This window comes from Mus caroli, unplaced genomic scaffold (genome assembly GCF_978045245.1).
Source record: "Mus caroli unplaced genomic scaffold, Mus_caroli_1 scaffold_13, whole genome shotgun sequence".
Taxonomy (NCBI): Eukaryota; Metazoa; Chordata; class Mammalia; order Rodentia; family Muridae; genus Mus; species Mus caroli.
Genome location: NW_028227268.1, coordinates 42,226,887 through 42,237,447, shown reverse-complemented (window position 1 = coordinate 42,237,447; position 10,561 = coordinate 42,226,887).

The following is a 10,561-nucleotide window of genomic DNA, read 5'->3' as shown; positions in this document are numbered from 1 at the left end:
AACCACACATACACAAAAGCTCAGCAAGGCCATCCGTGGCTGCATATGTGATACAAAGCCAACCTGAGGTAGGTATGTCACGAGACCAGGTAATCCTGCCTTAAAACAACGAACAAGCAACAAAACCACAACTTGAAAGAAGGACTAAGGACTATTAGGGAAGAGAACAAGGGGCATAGACAGGGTAAGAAAAAAGGTGAAAACAGGGACCTGTATAGGCATAATCAATGCATGATGTATATACTTATATTGAAATAAAGCAGTTAATTCTGTTTGTACAATGAATATTTGTGGATATAATAAAAAGACTTCATCTTAAAAATATGAAAATCTTTTTTTTTTTTTAAATCAACACCTTACAAGAATTTTAATCCTGCATCATGGTTGCCCTGCCTCGGGATCACATCCAAAAAACTTCTAGGTCTTTGTGATCCAGCTGGAATACAGAACAACCCTAATACACGCCTTTAATTCCAAACAATGAAGAAAAACTCAGTCTGTAGAAGGAAGCAGGCATGTTTGAAAGTGAATCTAATTGAGGGGCAGACCAAGTGATGAGTCAGAGAAAGATCTGACAGGATGAGTCAGAGATAGCACTCCCCCCCCCCCCCCCACTCTCCCAAGAACAGCACAGGAAAGAGAAGCTATGTGAGTGCAGTGTGTGCAGTGCACTCCAGATAAGTTCCTTCCTGAGTTCATGCAGGTCCGTGAGGATCATCAGAGGTATCTGAAACCAGAGAATAAGGAGCCAGAAGTTTAGAACAAATTGCTAGAGTTGGTTTGAGGCCAAGCAGAGAAATTCAGTGAGAAGCTGAGAGAAGCCACATTGAGTCAGTCAGCTTGGAGACCAGTTTGAGCCAGAACAGTTAAGCTGAACCAGCCAGCCAGAGTTCAGAAAGAATGGAGAGGGTGAAGTATTCAACAGTGAGCTTCTGAGAAGACAATTACATCAGGCAAATAAAAGTTACATTTACACAACACAGTGCACAAGTTGAATGATATACAAAAGAATGAGTGAGATAGCTTGGCGGTGGTGGCGCACGCCTTTAATCCCAGCCCTTGGGAGGCAGAGTCGCGTGGATTTCTGAGGCCAGCCTGGTCTTCAGAGTGTGTTCCAGGACAGCCAGGGCTACACAGAGAAACCCTGTCTGGAAAAACCAACCCCCCCTCCCCCAAATGAGTGAGATAGAAAAGCAGACTAAGAAATCTTCCCAGAATGCACTAAGAAATGAAAATTGATGGAAGTACAAGTGAGGATTTGCGAAACTTTAAGGTTGAGTTCAAAGTGTTAGTATTAGGAGGAAAAGACAAAGCAGATGTGGAGAGATTATTCTGCCCCTGCTCTTCTCTAGCCCCACCATCTTGGACCCCTTCTCTCAAGATGCTGAAACTGTCCACAGATTGCTTTTCCAGTGTTTTCACTCAATCAGAGCCATACTGAAAATGGCCCATCAGATGGCATTTGAGTCCATCTTGGCACACTTTGGAAGTTATTAATCCCCTTAATGTTTGAGACACTGAGAATACCTTTTTTAAAAGGTTTATTTTATGTATATGAGTACACTGTCGCTATCTTCAGACACACCAGAAGAGGGCATCAGATCCCATTTCATATGATTGTGAGTCCCCACGTGATTGCTGGGGATTGAACTCAGGACCTCTGGAAGAGCAGTCAGTGCTTTTAACCACTGAGCCATCTCTGCAGACCTCAGAATACTGGGTTTTCGTTTGTTTTTATTTGTCTCTGACTTACTAACTTTATGTGGTAACTTTGTGGAACAACATACATGATCAAATCTTTTTTTTTTTTCTTGAATAGGTCATGCTTTTCAAATTTTAAGTTCCTGTTTCTTTTTTTTTTTAAGATTTATTATTATATGTTAGTACACTGTAGCTGTCTTCAGACACCCCAGAAGAGGGCGTCAGATCTCATTACTGATGGTTGAGCCACCATGTGGTTGCTGGGATTTGAACTCAGGACCTCTGGAAGAGCAGTCAGTGCTCTTAAACGCTGAGCCATCCATCTTTCCAGCCCAAGTTCTTGTTTATGAGTCACAATATGTGTTTCACATTTTACTGAAATAATTCTAGTTTAGCTCTAGTTAATTCTAGTTGCATTCAGGAAGCAAAGGCAGGTAGATATATATGAGTTCAAGCCAGCCTGGTCTACAGAGCTAGTTCCAGGACAGCCAGAGTTACAGAGAAATCCTGTCTCAAAAAATAAACATAAGCCGGGCATGGTGGCCCACGCCTTTAATCCCAGCACTCGGGAGGTAGAGACAGGTGGATTTCTGAGTTCGAGGCCAGCCTGGTCTACAAAGTGAGTTCCAGGACAGCCAGAGCTATACAGAGAAACCCTGTCTCAAAAAACAAAACAAAACAAAAAAAAACATACAAAAGAAAATTACTTATTTATTCGTTTGTTCGTTGGGTGTGGGTCCCTATGCCAGGTTGTGGCTATGTGAATGTGGAGGCTGGAGGATGGCTTGTAGGATTCAGGGCTCATTTTTCTCCTCCTGTCACTTGGCTCTCTGGTATTACACACGGCTTGTCAAGCTTGGTGCAAGTGCCTCTCCTACTGAGCCACCTTGCCAGCCCCGTTTTATGCAATTCTTTTTGTCATTTTTGTTCTGAGACTGGGTCTTTTCTGAAGACCTAGCTGGCCTGGAAGTCATAGAGATCTTCTTGTCTCTGTCCCCTGAGTGCCACCGTGTCCAGCTGCAGACCTGGTGGTGTAGGCCTGTAATTCCAACTACTTGAAGGCTATGACAGGAGGATTAATAGGTCAGTGCTTGCCTGGACTGAGCAGTGAGTTCAAGGCTCTTGAGGGATACTTACTCAAGAGGTTGTAAGCATCTAACTCAGTCTCTGAATTCCCAGGACCACAAAGCAGCAGCAGGCAGGTTCAGAGACAGAGCTGAGCAACCCCAAGGCTCTGCTTGGCTTAAGTTGTGCACATTCCTTCTCAAACAATACACCTAGCGACTTGAGCTGTCACCTGTATCAATCAAACACTATGCACACGCCTCTCTTAGAGCAGTGTTCCCAGCAACTTAGGACATTGAATGCAGTTACACCCTCCAAACAATGGAGGGCTTGCCAAGTGGCCAGTGGGAAAAAACACTGGTGGCACAAATATGTTGACTTCAGATTGATTCCTCAGATCCACAGTGGAAGGAGAAAACCAGTTCTCTAAAGTTGTCTTCTGACCAGCACAGGCTGTGGCATGCATGCTTCTTCATGCACACCCCCCACATACACACACACACACACATGCACAGGTATACAAACATGCTGAAATGAAACAGTGGAATAACTTTATTCTACTTAAGCAATCTCTAGTCGTTAACTTCTGTAATTATTTTTTTATAGACAGAATTTTTCTGTTTAGCCCTGGCAATCCTGGTCCTGGAACTTGTTACAGAGACCTGGCTGGTCTTGAAATCACAGACATCCACTTATGTCTGCCTGTGAGTGTTGGAATTAAAGGACTGCACCACCAAGCTCAACCCAGTGACTCACCTTTTTTCATTAGTTTCCACTGAAACATCTCCCAGAATGTATTTGGATAAGGGAGACAGGGCCAATACAGCTACAACTAGTTTTGCATTCATATTCAATAAGCAAACTGTATTCTCCAATTGAGCATTTAGGGGAAACCCTTAATTGTCATTTTATGCATATGCATAATTGGGTTTGCATATGATTAAAGTCAGATGCATCATGGGAAAAGACACACCAGAGCAGAGGCTTACATAATCTCACCCATCAACCTAGAAAGAAGCCTCTCCCTCTACACCCCCTTAGCAGCCAGTGCCTCTTCCTGCTCCCTGACCTCAGAGAATGAGAACCCAAACAAGAAACGACCCCCTGGGTATTCTAACTCAGTAGGGCACTGCTGGCTTGCAGCTTTTTTGATCTGGAATATCACTTTGCTTCTGAATAAAGTTTACTTTCTGCTTCTCTGTGTGCAGTTTGTCAAATTCTTGCCATAGGATGACACAGATCTGGGAGTGCCATGTCCAGATAACATGCCCATGATAACAAAGAAAAGATATCTTTTTTAAAAATTTCATTTTTTGTATATATGAGTACACAGTGGAGAGCTTTTGGGGCCCCTTGACAGGAATCTTGACATTCCCCAAGGACAAGGAAGTAATTTGTAGGCTCAGATAGCTTGGTCATCCTGAGAAGCCCTTAAAACAGTGATCAAGGGAGTGATCACGGGACTTTATTGCCTCACTTGATCCTTGCCTATTTGTGTTTATTGTAATGCTTGATCTTATTACTTGCCTATGATTAAAATGGTATAAAAGCAGATTGGGAAAAAATAAACCCGCTTCAGCCTCAGAACTGGCTGGGGTCATGCTACAGTGTTGTCTCACTGTCTTTTTCTTTCTAATCCTCACTTATGTGCTGGAGAACCTGTTGTCTGACTGAGCTGGCTTGAGTCAGTACACTGTTGCTGTCTTCAGACACACCAGAAGAAGGCATCCGATCCCATTACAGATGGTTGTGAGCCACCATGTGGTTGCTGAGAATTGAACTCGACCTCTGGAAGAGCAGTCAGTGCTCTTAACCACTGAGCCACCTCTCCAGCTTCGAAAATATGTCTTTTGTAAGCTTTAGGTCAACCTTGGCATTGGGGTGAGGGCTGTTATTTCATGTATTGAAAAGTGATGTGGAGCTAGAGAGATGGTTTAGCACTTAAGAATGCTTGCTGTACAAAGCATGGGCACAGGAATTCAGACCCCCAGCACCCATAACAAACTGGAGGAGAGATGAGTGGCCCCACAAACATCTATAAATCCAGTACCAAGCGATCTGGTGACTGTACCTTTCTGCCATGTGCACCCACCCATACATGCACATACATTCATGGAGACACACACAAATAAGTAAATGTTTGATTTTTTTTTTTTTTTTTTTGGTTTTATGAGACAGGGTTTCTCTGTATAGCCCTGGCTGTCCTGGAGCTCACTTTGTAGACCAGGCTGGCCTCGAACTCAGAAATCCGCCTGCCTCTGCCTCCCGAGTGCTGGGATTAAAGGCGTGCGCCACCACGCCCGGCTTAAATGTTTGATTTTTAAAAAAGATGTATTTATGTGCATACACTGTCACTCTCTGCAGACACACCAGAAGAGGGCATCAGATCTCATTATGGATGGTTGTGAGCCACCATGTATTTGCTGGGATTTGAACTCAGGACCTTCAGAAGAGCAGTCTTAACCACTGAGCCACCTCTCTAGTCAAATGTTTGGTTTTTATTTTTCAGCTCCATTGTACTCCTTTGTTGGTGGTGGTTTTACCAGTCTTTATTTTGTGTGTGTTTGGGTGTTTTGCCTGCATGAATGCCTAGTACCACATATGTGCAGTGCTCCCAAAGATCAGAAGAGGTTTTCAGATCCTTTGGAATTGGAATTACAGATGGACATGAGCCACCATGTGGGTGCTGGGGACTGAACCTTGTTCCTCTGGAAGAGCAGCCAGTGCTCTTAACCACAGAGCCACCTCCCCAGTTCCTTGATAAAGACATTTTTTTTTTTTTTTTTTTTTTTTGGTTTTTCGAGACAGGGTTTCTCTGTGTAGCCCTGGCTGTCCTGGCACTCACTTTGTAGACCAGGCTGGCCTCGAACTCAGAAATCCACCTGCCTCTGCCTCCCAAGTGCTGGGATTAAAGGCGTGCGCCACCACTGCCCGGCGAAATATCGTTTTTTTAACTTTAAAAAAAATGTCACAGCCGGGCGTGGTGGCGCACGCCTTTAATCCCAGCACTCGGGAGGCAGAGGCAGGCGGATTTCTGAGTTCGAGGCCAGCCTGGTCTACAAAGTGAGTGCCAGGACAGCCAGGTCTACACAGAGAAACCCTGTCTCGAAAAACCAAAAAAAAAAAAAAAAAAAGAAAAACAAAAAAACAAACAAAAATGATATTTCAAGAAGATATCTCTGTCTAGAAGATAACAGGAGGTCAGTAACATAGTAGAAGTCAAAGCATTTCATATTTAACTTGAATCCTTTCCCTTAGGCAAAGCTCTTAAGCTTGCTGACTTGTGGGTGCTTTTTTTCTTGTTAGCACAGAGAATGGCACGTTGTAGTCTATTTTCTCTCAAAACAAAATACAAAATATCTTATGTCAACAGGACTTCTTTCAGTAAAGAAGGGTAGTTCTTTTCCATTATTTCTTATATATATATATATTTTTTTTAATTAGGTGTTTTCCTCATTTACATTTCCAATGCTATCCCAAAAGTCCCCCATACCCTCCCCCCCACTCCCCTACCCACCCACTCCCACTTTTTGGCCCTGGCGTTCCCCTGTACTGGGGCATATAAAGTTTGCAAGTCCAATGGGCCTCTCTTTCCAGTGATGGCCGACTAGGCCATCTTTTTGATACATATGCAGCTAGAGTCAAGAGCTCCGGGGTACTGTATCCCGAGCTTTTGTCCCCGCCGGCAAGAACACACTCGGGACAACCGGAATCTTCTGCGTCAAAGCTTTATTGCTTACTTCTCAGGAAGACCCCGAACCCAGAATATGGCGCTGCTTATATAGCCCGCAGTGTGAGGTTTCAGCACCTGATGTGGCGTGACAGCTCCTGATTCGTTGCTCGCCCATCACCCCATTACTACGCCCGGAGAATGGGCAGTGACTAGGAGTGAGTTCACTCTCACACCTGCGTACAAGGCTTGTTTACTAGTTAGGCACAGCAGAGGCCAGCGCCATCTTTTTTTTTTTTTTTTAAAGATTTATTTTTTTATTATTATATGTAAGTACACTACAGCTGTCTTCAGACACTCCAGAAGAGGGCGCCAGATCTCGTTACAGATGGTTGTGAGCCACCATGTGGTTGCTGGGATTTGAACCTCGGACCTTCGGAAGAGCAGTCGGGTGCTCTTACCCACTGAGCCATCTCATCAGCCCCCAGCGCCATCTTATAATGGCGATTGCTCACGGCACACACGACTCTCCACAGCAATTGCTCGTGGCACGGCTCTCCACAGTACTGGTTAGTTCATAATGTTGTTCCACCTATAGTTCCATTATGTTTCTATCATTTTTTTTTCCATACAGGGTTTCTCTGTGTAGCCCTGGCTGTCCTGGAACTCAGAAATCTGCCTGCCTCTGCCTCCCAAGTGCTGGGATAAAGGCATGTGCCACCACTACCTGGCCCTTGTTTTTATCTTTAAAGACAAAATAATAATGTGCAATTTTACAATGTTTTCAAGGTGCTGAAAGGACAGACTTGTTGTAAGAAGATTCTATTCTGGCCACACCTCAGGTCAATTTTGGTTACAAAATATTATCAATAACTAGAGACAGCCAACAAGTTTAGAAAGTCTGTGGCTCACAGACTCTTTTTAAGATATTTTGGTGAAGAACATCTCAGGATGGGCTGGAGAAATGGCTCAGTGGTTAGAAGTATTGGATTTTCCAATTGGATGACATAATGGCTTACAATTGTAACTCCAGTCCCAGGGGATTTGTGGCAGCAAGCATGAATATGGTGCACACGTATATGCATGCAGGCAGAATACCCATACCAGTGAAATAAATAAATCTTAAACAAGAATCTGCAGCCTAGGGCTATGTTCAGCTTTATCCAGAAATGAAAACTCTTCTTCTTCACCCTATCTTACAGGTGCATTGAGAAGGTGCACTATTTGTCAATTTGATTTTGCTTTCTAGAAGACACGCTCTGTAATATAAAGGACAATTGGAAGCCAGGAGGTATATAAAAAAAAAAAAAAGTAGCCTTGGGCAGTGGTGGTACATGTCTTTAATTCCAGTGCTCCAGAGGCAGAAGTGGGTGGATTTTTGAGTTCAAGGCCAGTCTCGTCTACAAAATGAGTTCCAAGACTGCCAAGGACACACAGAAAAACCCTGTCTTGAAAAACAAAAGAAAACAAACAAACAAAAAAAACCCCAAGCATTAGTGGCCATGGTGGCGCATGCCTTGATCCCAGCACTCGGGAGGCAGAGGCAGGCAGATTTCTGAGTTTGAGGTCAGCCTAGTCTACAGAGTGAGTTCCAGGACAGCCAGGGCTATACAGAGAGACCTTGTCTCAAAAAGACAAACAAAACAAAACAAAACAAAACAAAAAAAAAAACAAAAAAAACCCAACCCCCCCAAAAAAAAACCAAGCATTGAACAAAAACCCAAGAGCAGATTTCATGCTATGTGGATTTTATCATAATAAAATTGGTATTATTAAAGTATGCAGAAGTAATAAAAAAATTACCGTCTTAATTTTTTTCAAAGGAGTTTGGAGGAAACGTGGTTGGAGTGTGGGCTTCTCAGACAACGCTGAGAGCTGGGGCTATGGTTCTGATAGTAGAACCCATAGAGCCCTGGGGCTGATGCTCGGCACCACCTGTTCACCTGTAACTCCAGCATTTAAGAGGGAGCAGGAGAAAAGTCAGAATTTTCAAGTCATCTCTCCTTATGCAGGGAATTTGTGGCCTACCTGGAAACGAGAGAGAGAGAGAGAGAGAGAGAGAGAGAGAGAGAGAGAGAGAGAGAGAGATTGAGATTGATTGATTCTCTGTGTAGCCCTGGCTGTCCTGGAACTCAATCTGTAGACCAGGCTTGTCTCAAACTCAGAAATCCGCCTGCCTCTGCCTCCTGAGTGCTGGCATTAAAGGCCTGTGCCACCACGCCGGGCTGAGAGGTATTGTTTTAAAAAAAGATTTATTTATATGAGTACATTGTAGCTGTCTTCAGACACACCAGAAGAGGGCATCAGACCCCATTACAGATAGTTGTGAGCCACCATGTGGTTGTTTGGAATTGAACTCAGAACCTTTGGAAGGGCAGTCAGTGCTCTTAACCACTGATTCATCTCTCTAGCCCAAAGAGAGGTCATTTTAAGTACAGATTTGTTTGCTGTGGGGTATTCACCAGAGAACACTGCTGAGATGTGGCTTTCAGCCCATAGAACGTCTTTATTAGCCTGCCAACAACTACATGGGTATTTGGTATCCAAGTTTAGCCCTTAGTCTTCCTCAGAATGAACTTTTAAGGGTGCGTGCACGCAAACACACACACACACCCAAAAACCCCATGTCTTGAGTTGACATACTTCAGTTAACATGAACAATTAGCCAGAAGCCAAACTGCAGAAGCCAAAAAAAACGTTAGTACATTTAGAGATTTCTCTAAAATTAGAAACTTTGATGGATTAGGGCCATTTTGGCAGGTGGTGCTGTCTATGAGGTGAGTTTTAAGACCTGAATGGTACTTCCACCATGGAGTCAGTTGTGCTAAGGTCTGGAGCCCTCTTATAGTAATAATTGAAGTAGGCTTTGGTTGCTATTCTTTTTCTGTATGTGGGGGGGGGGGTACTAGGCTTGACTCCAGAGCCTTCCAAATGTTAAACATGCTCTACTACTGAGATAAAGCTGCAGCTCCATATTTTTGAAAACAATTTTACCTTCATCTCATGAACATCGCCAGGTGCTCTATTAGCTGGTAGCAAAGTGAAACACTGAGGTCTGTATTTATTTAAGTTTAAGTTCCATTCTTACTTGTAAAAGCATCTGTATGGGCCGGATACAAAAGACTTGCTTAACTTTTGATAAGAGATATTTGCCAGGCGTGGTGGTGCATGCCTCTAATCCCAACACTCGGGAGGCAGAGGCAGACCGATTTCTGAGTTCGAGGCCAGCCTGGTCTACAAAGTGAGTTCCAGGACACCAGAACAGCCAGAGCTACACAGAGAAACCCTGTCTCGAAAAACCAAAGAGAGGAGAGAGAGAGAGAGAGAGAGAGAGAGAGAGAGAGAGAGAGAGAGAGAGAGAGAGAGATTATTTTGGGATAAAAAAAGGTAACGGGAGACAGATGGTTGTTTCCATGGTGATGCTGAGATTGGGGTTTTTCTGAGCCAATCCTTTGCTTACATCTTCCATCATTCTGATTGTATCCAGTGTACACACCATATGCTTTGTTATTCAAGTAAAGTCAAGCTGAGATGTAATTTTGTATCTTCCATTATACCTTCAATGGAGAACCAGTAATAGTCCAAACAGCTGTTGTACAGACCCCGAATAAAAACAAGTATTAGGAACCCAAAGCCTGTTCATGCATATATTTATATATTTAAAGATAAGAACATGTTAGAGGTAGTTGTGGTGAGGAAGCCACTGTAGACATTATCTACACAGGGAACTTCTTTCCCTGATGTCACAGGAAGAGTTAGAAGATATTTGGGGAGCTGGTGCCATAGTTAAGAATGTGAAGTGCAGCTGGGCGTGGTGGCGCACGCCTTTAATCCCAGCACTCGGGAGGCAGAGGCAGGCGGATTTCTGAGTTCGAGGCCAGCCTGGTCTACAAAGTGAGTGCCAGGACAGCCAGGGCTATACAGAGAAACCCTGTCTCAAAAAACCTAAAAAAAAAAAAAAAAAAAAAGAATGTGAAGTGCTCCTTCAGATGACCTGAGTTTGGTTCTTGGTTCGTTCTAGCTCCCAGGTTTGTGGCTCATGACCACTGTAACTCCAACTCCAGAGGTTCTAGGCTCGCCGCTTTCCTGAGCTCCATTACTACCTGCACTCAGGAGCACATCCCA